The sequence below is a fragment of the Bos indicus x Bos taurus genome, chromosome 3 (genome assembly GCF_003369695.1).
Source record: "Bos indicus x Bos taurus breed Angus x Brahman F1 hybrid chromosome 3, Bos_hybrid_MaternalHap_v2.0, whole genome shotgun sequence".
NCBI lineage: Eukaryota > Metazoa > Chordata > Mammalia > Artiodactyla > Bovidae > Bos > Bos indicus x Bos taurus.
This window is the reverse complement of record NC_040078.1, coordinates 66,666,494-66,681,544: the sequence shown is the minus strand read 5'-3', so window position 1 is coordinate 66,681,544 and position 15,051 is coordinate 66,666,494.

Below are 15,051 nucleotides of genomic sequence, written 5' to 3'. Positions count from 1 at the left end.
ACATCTCCATGACACTTATGTACGGTCATAAATATTTTCAAGCTATAGAAAAAAATAAAAAAATTCTGAAGGATAGTTTTAAGTAAACATTTTGTATTTTGAACTGTTTGTGCCATGCATACAGCATTGACTATATACAGGTAAAATATTCTATTTTTTTGAAAAGAAAATTTTTTTCTCTTTTATAAAAATCATATCTTACACTTTAAGATGTATTTTTGAGATTGAACTTGGAAATCTATTAATATGTGAAATTAAAATTATATTTGATATTGTTTAAAAACAATATTTGCTGTATTTCTACTTACAATGTATAAAATTTCATGTATTGATCAAATATAAATTATTTGCAAAGCTAACATAACTTTATATTTCTTATATTTCAAATAGAACTCAAATAAAAAGCTTTTAATGAAAAAAAGTGATGAGTGTTTTTATGACGAAAACAACAAAAATTGGGGGTTTTAAATGTCAGACTCCTTAGTTTTGTCCAAATGACAGGAATAACACACGTGATTGTCTAGGCCTTTGTGTTTTTAGCATGTGTGGTGCCGTGCTTAGTTGTGCAGTCGTGTCTGAATCTTTGTGACCCCATGGACTGTAGCCCGCCAGGCTCCTATGTCCATGGGGATTCTCCAGGGGAGAATACTGGAGTGGGTTGCCATGCCTTCCTCCAGGGGATCTTGCCAACCCAGGGATTGAACCCAGGTCTCCTGCATGGCAGGTGGATTCTTTACCATCTGAGCCACCAGGGAAGCCCAAGAATACTGGAGTAGGTAGCCTGTCTCTTTGCCAGGAGATCTTCCCAACCCAAGGATTAAACTGGAGTCTCCTGCATTGAAGGTGGATTCTTTACCAGCTGAGCTACCAGGGAACCTGACCTCCACCCACGGTGTTCCTCAGGCCTTGGGCCTATCCCCTACTTTACCTCTTCTTAGGTGACTCATCTGTTCTTGTGCCTTTAAACATCATTATATTTTCAACCCCCAAATCAGAAGGATGGGCCTCTTTTGGAGCTCTACCCTCAGATATTCAACTGTTTCCTTGACATCTCCACCAAGTGTGTCAAATCCTTAGCATGTCTGGCATGAAACATTAGACTTTTCTTAAAAGTCTTACTTTCCTTAATTTTCTGTAATAGGAAATGGCATCATAATTCACCTCATTGCTCTTTTACTTTGTCAAATTCAGCAGCAAGTCATTTCAATTCTAAAAAATACTTACTGAATATGTCTACTTCTTTCCAGTGTCACTGCCGGCTATTTTATCCACATTTTATCATTTCCCTGTGGTTGCTCCAGCAGGCTCTTTGCTGACTGGTAATGAAGGTGCTCTAAAGAGGTTTACTGCAGGACATGAGTGTTCAGATTCCTTTAAAATGAAAGTGTCAGCGCCTCATTTTTTTTCTTCTCTGAAAAGGTTTGACTTGAAGCTCTCTTCTTTCTTTGAAGGAAGGGGCACGACTTTTTGGAAGACTCAGCTTCTACTAAAAGTTTCACAGAGTCTACTGTGAAAGAACTAGGGGGACAGAGGCAAGACAAAGAACTTTCACAGGTGCGGACTAACGCGGGGAGGGGAATGAGGAAATTTCACAGGGGTAGACTAAAGGCTATGGGCTAAAGTGTGTGTGTGCACGTGTGTGTGAAGGGCAGAGAGAGGGCAGGTCTTAGGGGCCCAAACGGGGGAGGATGGGACCTTGTTTTCCTGCAGCCACATTATGGTTACATGGAGTGTTTACACCGACAGGAACAAAATTCTTTGAAAGATTTCCGATCTTTCATCATGGCACACAGGGAGACAGACCCATAGTGAGGAGTGGTGTTTGAGCACCCAAGACCTGTGAGGAAGCTTGAATCATTGACCAGAGAGCACCAGCCTTCATAGAGCCAGTTCTTCCCACCCCCTATTTGTTTCTATCATCAGTGTTTAGCGAAGGTTTTGTCTGTCAGCAGAATTGCTGGTTGTCCTGCAGGAGTGTTACCTCATCAGTTGGAACATCTGGCTTATTACTCTGACGGCTCAATTTCCAGGCTCTTTTTTCCAGTTTTCATACATTTAATGTATATGTATATAACCATAAACAACATGTAGCATTGCTCTTTGTGTTCTTACAATTAACTCCAGTTGTATCACACTGACTGTGCCCTTTTGCAACTGATGTTTTTCATTTAATGTTATGTTTTTGAGACTTAACCATCTTTTTTTTAACCCTAGAATAGTTTTATTTTTAAATGTCGTGTAGGACATGCAGGAAGTGTATGAATGGTTGAGAAAAGGGAACACCTGTAACTACTACCCAGTTACAGCCCATCACTGTCACCCCGGAAACCCTGTTGTTATTGTTTGAATGCTTGTGTAGCCCCTGTATGCATGTGTTGAACCAGACTCTTTTTTAAAAATTACACATAAGCTTTAGAAAAGTGAAATGGTCTCTTGAACACCTGGTGACATGTGGGGGGTTACTTCTATACTTGGGAGGCTGACCTGAGCTAGCACATGACCCCCTGCTGAGACACTGGCAAATGAAATATTAATAGGATGGCAGAACTCCTTTTCAAGCTCCTTACTGTGCCCTCTAAAGCGCTGCCCGCTCCACTGACTCCCTCAGCTCTGTGCTCTGCTTATGTTGAACTTTCTTTTGACCTCTGTGCTCTTACCTTTCTCAGATCTTTTTCACTTGCTATTTTCTCTGCCTTGAACATCCTTTCTCCTATTTGCACAGCTTGGTCCTTGTCATCTTTCTGTTGTTAAAGGCCAGTTCTTTGGAAAAGTCTTTTTTGGTTTTCTCCATTTCCTTTATTCTCTGTATTCTTGATCTCAGCCTTTGTTTCCATCACAACACATTGTTATTTGTGATTATTTTCTTAATTTGCTTTTATTCTGTATTTCCTGTTTGAATATCAGCTTCTTCGGGGTGGGAATGTTTATGTCGTTCTCATAGTTCTACCCCCAGCACTCATCATGGAGCCTGATATATATCAAGCACTAAAAAAGTAATTGGACTTTCCTGGTGGTTCAGTGGTAAAGAATCTGCCTGCCAATGCAGGAGATGTGGGTTTGATCTCTGGGTTGGGAAGATCCCCTGGAGAAGGAAACAGCAACCCACTCCAGTATTCTTGCCTGGAGAATTCCATGGACAGAGAAGCCTGGTGGGCTACAGTTCATGGAGTCACAAAAGTTAGACACAACTTAGTAACTAAACAACAACAAAAAAGTAATTATTGATGAGAAATTTCAACAAATATATGTTGAGTGCCTACTGTGTGTCCAACCGCAGGAAATGCTATCACCTCACCTAATCCTCAGCCTCCTCCAAGGTAGGTCAAGATTATCCCCATTTTAAAGATAAAGAGACAGGTACAAAAAAATTAACTTGCTCTAGGGCACATATTTTGGTTAGTGGCAAAGACAGTATTTGAAACTAGTTTTGAATTTGTCCTGAACTCTCTGCAAAATTGATCCTGTTAATACTTTACCAGAGCAATGTTCTGAATCACTCAACTGATGAAAGATGTGGAGGGGATCAAAACTAGGAACACAAGGTTTATAGACCTAGTTAACTGCTCTGAGTAAGGGAGCAGATACACAGAGGTCAGGCCAAGAAGTATAAAGTAACAGATTTTAGGTTAGAAACCATATGCTAAAGGATTTTAATAGTTTAATAGTTTTAGGTTAAAAAATATTAGTATTAATAATAAGTCCAGATTTTTTATAGTCACTGGCATAATAATTTCTTGCTAGTTTGACTGGAAAAAAAAAAAAAACAAGATTAAGGAAAGAAAGTCCTGACCATTTTTTGGAGAAAAAGGACTGGCCTTAGAAATCCTTCAATGCTTCTTTGGGTTGAAGTGATTTCATAGTTTAGTTGTTTTGATTTGGGCTTTGGGTATATTGCTTCTGGAGTCATTATTTGTTTATGTTTCAGTAAACTATTAAGGAGTGACTGCTGTGTTCTTCAGACTTGTTTTTAATAGGATGCAACAAATTAAAAAAAGCAACAGCTTGTTATCAGATACACTGCATGCCATTTACTGTTTGAAAATGTCATTAGCAATTGAAGTTTCATGGAGCATGGAATCTTATCATTAACCATTTTAAGACTAAGATACTTGAGTTCTGAGAAATGAATTGGTAGTTATATTGTTTCAGAAGGCTTATTTGTGGACTCATATTCTTAATTTATATGCCAAAGGGGTGAGTTTATAGAGATGATTATAAATTCCCTGAACATATTCCCTACTCAGTTCTTTTGTACACATGAGTAGTCAATTTCAACATATTAACTTTTGAGTTGATGAGTAGGAAATATTTGTGAGGCTTCCCTCAATATTAAACTGAAAGTAAGACTATTTGTACCTGTGGTGATTTAAAAATTAAATCAATCATGTTCCTTCCAGGGGGTTACATATTCATTTGTAATTTGGACATGTTTATTTAATTCCTATTGAAATGAGGTGGAAAGAAATTCGGAGTGGGAAGTTACCCTGACTGAGATAGAGGTAGAATTTTCAAGTGTGATCATTCTAAAAGTCCAAGGAGTAAGTCTGTGGTTCTTCTTTTTGATTTTCTTGATAAACATTGTTAATAACCTTGGCTTAATCTTTAGAAATTAATTAGCTTCCAGAAAGATTCCTCCAGGTGATCTAATGCTTATTTCATTAACTAGAAACTCTCCACTACCTTCTTGTCCAATATGGCAGAATTCACTAGGCAATTTAATACATTTACCTTGGCTGTCCAGAATGTGGCATTACCTGCCTTGACTTCTCCCTCGAGTCTATCTTCCCCCATGTGAACCTGAATAGCAGATCAGGTATTTGTTATACTTTCGTTGTATCCATTCTGACTTGTCTACAGATTTTGAGCTCATCAGAGATCCCACTAAGCATAGCCCCTTGACAACTAAAGTGCCTTTGATACCCAGATAGCTTCTCCTCTGACTCTTGGGGATTAGATCATGCAGTTTCAGGTAGTATTCAGAGGGATGACTAATTCTACAGAACCAACCAAGATTCCTCTAGACCCGAGAGGCAGAGAAATGACTGAGTGCTGATATGCTGCAGAAGTAATTATGGTTAATATCCTGTGAAAATTACAGCCGGTTTCATACCAAGCATAACATTAAATAGGAACATTTAAAACGTTAAAACCTCATCCATGACTTCAAAACTTTTAAATAAGATTCAAGCAAACAGTTAATTGTGAATTTACTTGTTCTTTGCCTGAATAAATAAAACAAGTTGAGCTTCTTTGGACTTCATACTGAATATCAAGGGGATGATTCACATCACTAAAAAGCTTGTTTCCATTGAGATAGAATTCTGGCCAGACATTGATTCATATGTTACTCTTTCAATAGTTATTACTTGAACTAGCTTTTGTTCTCTCTGATATTTTTCTCATTTGAATAATTTACCAACAAATTTGAGGTACATCAAGGACTTTTACACTCATCATAGGATATTTCCTTCTTGTTGTATATTAGCTCTATTAACACCTGATGTTACTTGAGAGACTCATCAACTATCGTTAAAGGGCATTTGTTAGAAACAAGAGTGTTTAGAGTTGGAATTATAATAATTTCCTTTCATTATAATAATATAGAATGGCTTTCTTACAGATCATACCTGTTAATTCAGGTCCAGGGTATGTATGAATGATTTCCTGCTGCTGTATGAGGTAGAGTTGCCCATAAAAGAAGCAGTTGAATCACAAATTAACACCATCAATTCAAAATGTTTTCTTTGGGTTTTATGACTGGTCATGGTACAACAGAGGCTCACAGAGAATGCTGCTGCTACTGCTAAGTCGCTTCAGTCGTGTCTGACTCCGTGCAACCCCATAGACTGCAGCCCACCAGGCTCCACTGTCCCTGGGATTCTCCAGGCAAGAACACTGGAGTGGGTTGCCATTTCCTTCTCTAATGCATGAAAGTGAAAAGTGAAAGTGAAGTTGCTCAGTCATGGAGATATTAAAGCAAATGGAAGTTGGCAGGAATCAGTGGCTTCTAGAAAATGTCCCTTCACTAGACCTACTGAAAAGCCCTGCTGTAAGCATTGATTTTATTTTGAATATCCAAAGTCTTTATGTTGTTTTGATTATAAGGATTTCATAATCCCTAGAGTTTAGTAATTGGTTACAGAAATAGCATGGATGCTTAGGTGGTTAATGATAGTTCAGTTGCTCAATCATGTCTGGCTCTTTGCGACCCCATGAACCGCAGCATGCCAGGCCTCCCTGTCCATCACCAACTTCTGGAGTCCACCCAAACCCATGTTCATTGTGTCGGTGATGGCATCCAACCATCTCATCCTCTTTTGTCCCCTTCTCCTGCCCTCAATCTTTCCCAGCATCAGGGTCTTTTCAGATGAGTCAACTCTCCACATCAGGTGGCCAAGGTATTGGAGTTTCAGCTTCAACATCAGTCCTTCCAATGAACATCTAGGACTAATCTCCTTTAGGATGGACTGGTTGGATCTCCTTGCAGTCCAAGGGACTCTCAAGAGTCTTCTCCAACAGCACAGTTCAAAAGCATCAATTCTTCTGCGCTCAGCTTTCTTTATAGTCCAACTCTCACATCCATACATGACCACTGGAAAAACTATAGTCTTGACTAGATGGACATTTGCTGGCAAAGTAATGTCTCTGCTTTTTAATATGCTGTCTAGTTTGGTCATAGCTTTTCTTCCAGGGAGTAAGCGTCTTTTAATTTCATGGCTGCAGTCACCATCTGCAGTGATTTTGGAGCCCAAGAAAATAAAATCTGTCACTGTTTCCATTGTTTCTCCATCTATTTGCCGTGAAGTGATGGGACTGGATGCCATGATCTTAGTTTTCTGAATGTTGAGTTTTAAGCCAACTTTTTCACTCTCCTCTTTCACTTTCATCAAGAGGCTCTTTAGTTCTTCTTCCCTTTCTGCCATAAGGATGCTGTCTTCTGCATATCTGAGATTATTGATATTTCTCCTGGCAATCTTGATTCCAGCTTGTGCTTCATCCAGCCAGGCATTTCACATGATGTACTCTGCATATAAGTTAAATAAGCAGGATGACAATATACAGCCTTGATGTACTCTTTCCCCAGTTTTGAACCAGTCTGTTGTTCCATGTCCAGTTCTAACTGTTACTTCTTGACCTGCATACAGATTTGTCAGGAGGCAGGTAAGGTGGTATGGTATTCCCATCTCTTGAAGAATTCTCCACAGTTTGCTGTGATCCACACAGTCAAAGGCTTTGGTGTAATCAATAAAGCAGACGTAGATGTTTTTCTGGATAGCCAGAATGTATTTATATAAATTGGTAAACTATCTGTGCCACCACACTTCTACTTTTAAATAAAACCAGTTTTTTAGTGAATTAGAAATAGCTAGCATCTTTTGCAGATATTTATGTGAAAGTTGGTGAAACATTGGACATAGAATAAAATAGTACCACCCAAGCAGACCCTGTTGTCTTAAGAAAACATTGTGTACGTTATAGGATTTTCTTTTTGAAGATATGAAGCAAAAGTGAGCTTCATAGATTACTTGTTGAGGTGTGTGGTGGGAGGCAACTTGTTGGTATACGCCCTTTTCTGTATTTCTCATTGGTCATATGGGACATCAGGGCTGTTTTTAGTCTGGGACTCAGGGAGTGGGCTACTGTCCACTGCGTTTTTGTTTCGTTTGTATTTTACTTGTTTGGTGATTCAAATGGTTCAATTTTCTTACTTTTCCTTAAAAAGATCCTTTGTTCCTATACAAAAGTGGACTTTTCTTAGGCTTACTTCATTATTATAGGGGATTCATTGCAATGGGCACTGACAAATCATATTAGGGAACTAGTATGCTCCTAATTGATCTAAATGAGCAAATGGCTTTCTTGCATCCCTGTTGTTCATGCCAAAGCATCTTCTCAATGAATTACATTTTTACTTTCCAAATTGGATTTTGTTAATGCAAGTGATGCTAAATGGTAGTGATACTTTCCTTTATTTGTGCTAAGAATTGATCTAACTGAATGCTTATTCTCTAATTATTTTAGTCACTGACTTGTGGCTACTATAATTCCACCCCTGACTATTTGATTGTTGTGATACTAGTTTGGCCATTCTCATAATAGGTGTTTTGACTTTTGCTTTAAAAATTGTAGATAATTAATATTTTAAATGACCCACACACTGAGAAATTCATGCTTCTGCAAATCTCTTGGCTATAAGATGTCAAGTTGAGTGATAATATCATTGCTATATCATTTAATGTACCATAGAACAAGCTTTGCTTAGAATTCCATTGTGGCAAGACAATGCTGTAGAAATGTATAACATTTTCAATTTTGGGGAAAGTCTGAAATTTTGTACACCTATCCCTCGTACATGATGATAAAGCCTTTTATATGTAATAGTGTCAAATTCTTTTTCCTTCTTTTTCAGTTAGATTCTTTCATCTGCAATAAGTGAGAGAAATAATTAATATATATAAACATATCAAAAGGAACAGTAGGGAAAAATGGCTCATAATGGGAGACGTATTGCAAAATGGTTAAAGAAATGACTTGGAGTCATTCAGACTTGAGTGCTAGACCAGGGCCACAACCTACAGATTGGATAAATTACTTCTCCAACATTCCATTTCCTCATCTCTTAAATGGGAATAATAATACCTACTTGCTGTGGGGTTGTACTAAGGATTAGATTAGAGTATATACCTAAAGCACTTAGCATTTTATCTGGAGCAGAGTAAATATTTAACAAATGTATTGTTAAATATTGTTGTTGTTGTTGTTGTTGTTGTTACACTTTCAGGTAGATGTTGAGTTTTTTTAAAAAATTATTTTACTGAAGTATAGTTGATTTACAATGTTGTATTGTAAATCAAATTGTAATGTTGTATTGTATTGTATTGTAATGTGTTGTATTGTAAATGTTGTATTGTAAATCAAATTGTAATGTTGTTAGTCATCAGAGTGATTCAGTTGTACTTATATGACAGGATGAGATGGCTGGATGGCATCACTGACTCAATGGATATGAATTTGAACAAACTCCAGGACGGGAGATGGTGAAGGACAGCATCGCTTGACGTGCTGCAGTCCATAGGGTTGAAAAGAGTTGGACATGATTTAGCAACTGAACAACAGCATTTATATTTTCATCTTCTTCTCCATTATTATTTATTACAGGATACTGAATATAGTTCTCTGTGTTATAAAACAGGACCTTGCTGTTTATCCATTCTATACACCAATGGATAGTTTATATATAGAAAGCTTCCAGTAATCACAAACTCCTAACCTATCCATCCCCTTTTGCCCCCTCCTCCTTGGCAAAGTCTATTCTCTATGTCTGTGAGTCTGCATCTGTTTCATAGAAAAGTTCATTTTGTGTCCTATTTTAGATTCCACATGTAAGTGGTATCATATGGTATTTTAGACATTGAGTTTTATAAGCTGGTAGAGAGGTTCTTGTATATGATTGCAGTGAGCTATAAGTACCTAATTTGCCTTCTCATACCTTACCATTTAAATAATCTTGAAGAATATGGAAAACTATGATATTCATCAACAATCTTCCCTGGTTGAGAAGGACTTTCCACCACCAATAAAATATGTAATTTTCTGGAAAAAATTACCTAAATTGATTTAATGTAAGTAGAAAATCTAGTTCATCACCTCCCAAATGACTCTTTATGCACATAGTTAGAAAAAGTGAGTTTTTTCAAGTTTTGGAAAAAGATAAATCCCATTTTATAGAACCTGTTGCAGAGCATAAAAACATAATGCTAAATTTTTATCAATTAATTTAAAATAGTAGCATAATACTGCAGATGGTGACTGCACCCATGAAATTAAAAGACACTTACTCCTTGGAAGGAAAGTTATGACCAACCTAGATAGCATATTCAAAAGCAGAGACGTTACTTTGCCAACAAAGGTCTGTCTAGTCAAGGCTATGGTATTTCCAGTGGTCATGTATGGATGAGAGAGTTGGACTGTGAAGAAGGCTGAGCACCGAAGAATTGATGCTTTTGAACTGTGGTGTTGGAGAAGACTCTTGAGAGTCCCTTGGACTGCAAGGAGATCCAACCAGTCCCTTCTGAAGGAGATCAGCCCTGGGATTTCTTTGGAAGGAATGATGCTAAAGCTGAAACTCCAGTACTTTGGCCACCCCATGCGAAGAGCTGACTCATTGGAAAAGACTCTGATGCTGGGAGGGATTGGGGGCAGGAGGAGAAGGGGACGACAGAGGATGAGATGGCTGGATGGCATCAGTGACTCGATGGACATGAGTCTGAGTGAACTCCGGGAGTTGGTGATGGACAGGGAGGCCTGGCCTGCTGTGATTCACGGGGTCGCAAAGAGTCAGACATGACTAAGCGACTGAACTGAACTGAACTGATATAAAACTTGATAAAATTTTTGAACGCTTGAACAGAGTTTTGGATACAAAGATGATCAACATGATGGAATGTCATTGAAATGCTTTATTTAAAAACATTTACTATCATGAGAAAATGTATAATGTTAAGTGAAATGAAAAGACATATTACATTTAGGATACATTTTGTTAGCAAAGTATATAAAAGGAAAGTAATTAATATAAATATTAACAGTAGTAAAATCTGGGTATTACAATTTGGGTGACTTTTGTTTTCTCCCTTGCACCTTTGTCTGTTTTCCAAATTCTCTACAATGAGAGAATTATATATTATTTCTATACTTGGAAAAGTAATATTACTATAAAAGAAGACTGACTACATCAAAATATTATCATGAAAGATATAAAAAAATTGATAATATTTATGAAAGAAGATTTGCTAGACACTTTCACATGACTAAATTTGCTTTTGGAAAGATTGGGAGGTTTCTATTTTTAAATTTTTATTTAAATTAATTTATTTTTTAATTGGAGGATAATTGCTTTGCAATATTGTGTCAGTTACTGCTATGTATCAGTTCAGTTCAGTTCAGTCACTCAGTCATGTCTGACTCTTTGCGACCCCATGGACTGCAGCAAGCCAGACTTCCCTGTCCATCACCAACTCCCGGAGCTTACTCAAACTCATGTCCATTGAGTTGGTGATGCCATCCAACCATTTCATCCTCTGTCATCCACTTCTCCTCCTGCCTTCAGTCTTTCCCAGCATCAGGGTCTTTTCCACTGAGTCAGATCTTCACATCAGGTGGCCAAAGTATTGGAGTCAGCTTTAGCATCAGTCCTTCCAATGAATATTCAGGACTGATTTCCTTTAGGATGGACTGGTTTGAGCTCCTTGCAGTCCAAGGGACTCTCAAGAGTCTTCTCCAACACCACAGTTCAAAAGCATCAATTCTTCAGTGCTCAGATTTCTTTATAGTCCAACTCTCATATTCATACACAACTACTGGAAAAACCATAGCTTTGACTATACAGAACTTTGTTGGCAAAGTAATGTCTCTGTTTTTTAATATGCTGTTTAGGTTGGTCATAGCTTTTCTTCAAGGAAACAAGTGTCTTTTAATTTCATGACTGCAGTCACCATCCACAGTAATTTTGGAGCCCAAGAAAATAAAGTCTGCCACTGTTTCCATTGTTTCCCCATCTATTTGCCATGAAGTGATGGGATTGGATGCCATGATCTTAGTTTTCTGAATGTTGAGTTTAAAGCCAGCATTTTCACTCTTCTCTTTCACTTTCATCAAGAGGCTCTTTATCAGTTGGATCATCCACAGATTCTGGTAGATAAAATTCATCTGCTTAAATTTTTTTTTAATTTTTAAAGGATAAAATAGAAAATGAAGAAACATTAAAAGAGAAATCTGGGAAACCTGGGTTTAATTTTTCTTCATTTTCTATTTTGTTCTTTAAAAATTTTTTTTTTAGTCAGATGAATTTTATCTACCAGAAGCTATGAATGATCCTAATTTGGAATATAGTGGTGTTCTCTAGGGGATATTTAATGGTTGGGGGGCTTTCTCTTTTAATTTTTTTCCTGCTTCCCATAATGTAACAAAAATAGGAGAAGGCTGATTTACCAAAAACACAAAAACAAATAACTTTTATCAAAAATGTAACACAATATGGTAAAGCAATTATCCTTCAATTAAATATAAATAAATTTATTAAAAACTTGTTTTACACATAAATTCAATGAACAAATTAGAAAATACTGTTAGACACATTAAAATAATTTAATATAGCGAACAAAAAAATTTATATACTAACTTGGATCTTATGTTTACAAACTAACAAATTGAATTTAAAGCTGTAGAAGTATCTCCCTGCACAATAATAGCTGCTCAAATAGTACATGAAAAAAATTAATTTCTTCAAAAACTGTTATACTCAATGCTCTTCTCCAAAGAGATTTTATCTGGAAGAATCCTAGAGTATTGATCTTCCCTCTTGCTCTTTGCCTTAACATAATATTCTGTTTACTGTGTAAGATTGCTGTAACTTTATGAATTTTTAAAACCTTTTAAAATCCATTTACATTACTTGAATTTCAAACTGCTTGGCACTATAAGGATTATTTAAAGCTTCCATTAGGAATTTTGGGATAACATTGATCACATGTATACATTAAATATTAGTAATAGACATTAATCTTAGATATTCCATTGCTGAGAGGAAATAAAACATTATTTATAAATAATAATAAACATTTAATAAATATAATAATAATGTATTAATAAAATATTCAGTTCTGAAAGTTGTGAAGGGGAAAAAACACTTGAGATTTTAATACCCAAAGATAAATTCTTAATATTTTGATGCATATACTTCCAGTATTATTTCTATGTGTTACTTATATATTTTAACAAAGTGATTATATTATTTGTATAGCACTTTCTATATTGCTTTAGATCTTGATTTAAAAAAATTTAACAATATAATTATTTCCAATGTTCTAAATGTTCTTCTACTAGATGATTTTAATACTTTAATATTATTATTAATTAATGATGACTATTCTACACTGCAGATGGTGACTGCAGCTATGAAATTAAAAGACGCTTACTCCTTGGAAGGAAAGTTATGACCAACCTAGATAGCATATTCAAAAGCAGAGACATTACTTTGCCAACAAAGGTTCATCTAGTCAAGGCTATGGTTTTCCCTGTGGTCATGTATGGATGTGAGAGTTGGACTGTGAAGAAGGCTGAGCGCCGAAGAATTGATGCTTTTGAACTGTGGTGTTGGAGAAGACTCTTGAGAGTCCCTTGGACTGCAAGGAGTTCCAACCAGTCCATTCTGAAGGAGATCAGCCCTGGGATTTCTTTGGAGGGAATGATGCTAAAGCTGAAACTCCAGTACTTTGGCCACCTCATGAGAAGAGTTGACTCATTGGAAAAGACTCTGATGCTGGGAGGGATTGGGGGCAGGAGGAGAAGGGGACGACAGAGGATGAGATAGCTGGATGGCGTCAGTGACTCGATGGACGTGAGTCTGAGTGGACTCCGGGAGTTGTTGATGGACAGGGAGGCCTGGCCTGCTGTGATTCATGGGGTTTCAAAGAGTCGGACACGACTGAGCGACTGATCTGATCTGATCTGATATCATAATTTACATGCGCTTCCTTGGTGGCTCAGACAGTAAAGAATCTGCCTGCAGTGAAGGATTCTCTGGTTCAATCCCCGAATCTGGAAAATCCCCTGGAGCAGGGAATGGCTACCCACTCTAGTATTCTTGCCTGGAGAATTCCAGGGACAGAGGAGCCTGGTCGGTTACAGTTTATGGGGTTGCAAAGAGTTGGACATAACTGAGTGACTAACATTTTTACTCTTCAGATCATAATTTATATACAGTGAAAATTTATATTTTATTTATATTTTAAAAATAGCTTTCAGGTATTATAAATAATGTGGTGATAGAGTTTTTTTTTATTTCACATTAGGGGAACACAAAATCCCCTAAAGACATACACATTCCAAAAAAATCCATCAATTTATCATCAGAAAAATATGATTTTATCTTATCTAAAAACTTAAGTGTAAAATAAAAAAACTTGACTTTTGTTATTTACTTTTATATACTTACAGACTGTGAAGGAAGGGAGTTGAGGGAAATAAAAGAGACTTCTAAGGTAAAGCAGAGAAATTGCAAAAAGACCAATTTGATAGGATGATGTGGTAGGCACATTCCTAAGATGGCTCCCAGGGATCCCACCTATTGGTATTCATGTCCTGGTGCAATTTTCTCCTTGAGAGTTGACTGGGCTTCATGAGTTAGTTCTAGACAATAGACTATGGCCGGACTTCTGAGATTGAGTTAAAAAATACTGCGACTTCCCTGTTGCTAACAGATCCTCTCTGTTGTCTTCTCTCATGCTTTGGTGAACAGCTGCTGAGTGGGCGAGGCACATGTGGCCAGGAGATGAGAGAAACTTCTGGCTCACAGGCAGCAAGGAATTGAGGTCTTTAGTCCAACTGCATGTGAGAAGCTGAATGCTCCAGCAACCATGGAGTGAGCTTGGGAAGTCAGTCCTTCCCGATTTGAACCTGTAGATCCTGGGCCAACCGCTTGACTGAGAGACCATGAAGCAGAGAGTCCAGATAAGCTGTGCCCAGACTCATGACCTATGGAGACTGTGAGCTGAAAATCTGCACTGTTTCCACCTGCTAAGTTTTGGAATAAATTGTCTTACATTTGACTAGAAAGAAAGGGCAAGAATGAGTTCAAAGATCATGGAAAAGAGGCTTGTACTTGATTTAATAGGAAACAGTAACTTGCTTTTTAGGTATCTTTTGCTGAATGGATGATACTGACTGTATTTAAACACTTTAAATCTATTTAAGCACCATAGAAAAGTTAGGAATATGGAAAAGTTCAAGGAAAAAATAAAAATCATGCATAATTTTACCACAAATACATAATTAAAATTATGTTGATACACATTTTTCAGTTCTTTCTCTCAAAGTTAAATTATTCTCTAATAGTATTTTATAATCTTGCTCCTAACCTAAACATGTACTATATTTTCCATTTCATATTCTTCTATCCATCTTTTAAATGACTGTACAGTTGCCCGTTGTTTAATATATTGCAATTTATTTAACCAAACCTCTATTAGTTGACATTAATACTATATTTTA